Source organism: Chrysochloris asiatica, unplaced genomic scaffold (assembly GCF_000296735.1).
Source record: "Chrysochloris asiatica unplaced genomic scaffold, ChrAsi1.0 scaffold00199, whole genome shotgun sequence".
Taxonomy (NCBI): domain Eukaryota; kingdom Metazoa; phylum Chordata; class Mammalia; order Afrosoricida; family Chrysochloridae; genus Chrysochloris; species Chrysochloris asiatica.
Window position 1 is genome coordinate 3,495,442 of NW_006408717.1, and position 1,250 is coordinate 3,496,691.

General features: G+C 39.4%; 1 protein-coding gene across 1 annotated transcript in view; it reads left to right on the forward strand.

Moving 5' to 3' along the window:
• Positions 1-1,250, forward strand: part of GABPA (GA binding protein transcription factor, alpha subunit 60kDa) — a 39,165-nt gene that overhangs the window by 15,337 nt on the left and 22,578 nt on the right. The window lies entirely within an intron of this gene.

Consider the following 1,250-nt stretch of genomic DNA (forward strand, 5'->3'; position numbering starts at 1 on the left):
TGGGCACATTGTAGCCCCATTTTAGGTATTCCAAACAGTTATAGACAGAAGACAGACTTACAAGCTTTCTATGGTGATACTTTTGGCCATTCCTATCTCTCCTCCTCCAGTGTCTTGGAAGGCAACAACTACTTGGCCAACTGAGTGGAAGAGATTCCATATTTGTGCTGATTCCAAAGAGAGGTGACCCAACAGAATGTGGAAATCATCAGGCAGTATCATTAATATGCATTCAAGCAAATTGTCACTAAAGATAATGTGAAAATAAGTGTGACTCTACATTGATAGAGAACTTCAGAGGTTCAGGTCGGAGTCAAAGGGGACGTAGAATGAGGAATGTCATTGTAGACGTCTGATGAATCTTGGCCGAAAGTAGAGAATACCAAAAAGATGTTTGTTGTTAAGTGCCATCGAGTCAATTCCCACCCATAGCGACCCTGTATAGGGTTTCTGAGGAGCAGCTGGTGAGCTGGAATTGCCGACCTTGCAGTTCAAATGGCTTTACAGTCTGGCTCATTAACCCACAGTACCATACCAGGACTCCAGAAAGATGTTTACTTGTGCTTCATTGAATACAAAAAGGTTTTCGATTGTATGGATCATGACAAGCTAAGAACAACATTTTGGAGAATGTATTATGGAACACTTAATTGTGCTCATGAGGAACCTGTACATAGACCACGAGGCAGTCATTTGAACAGAACACGGGAAGACCAAATGCTTTAAAATTAGAAAAGGAATGTGCTAGGGTTGTATTCTTTTACCATATTTATTCAATCTGTATGCTGAGCAAATAATCTGAGAAGCTGGATTTTATGAAGAAAAACATGGCATCTGGATTAGAGAAATACTCATTAACAACCTGTGATATGTAGATGATACAGTCTTGCTTGCTGAAAGCAAAGAGGACTTAAATACTTATTGGTGAAAACCAGAGATGACTGCATTTGGTATGGGTTACGTCCTATCCCCAAATCCTCACCCCTGGACCAATAAACAACATCAATACAGATGGAGAAAAGATTGAAGTTGTCAAAGTCTTAATTTTACTCTGATCAGCCATCAACACTCATGGAAACAGCAATCAAGAAATCAAAGGATGTATTAGATTAGGCAAATCTGCTACACAGGACCTATTTAAAGTGTTGAAGAGCAATGATGTCAGTTTGTGGATTACGGTACACCTGACCAAGTCATGATAATTTCAGTAACCTTATATGTATGTTAAATTGGACTGTGAATAAGGACGA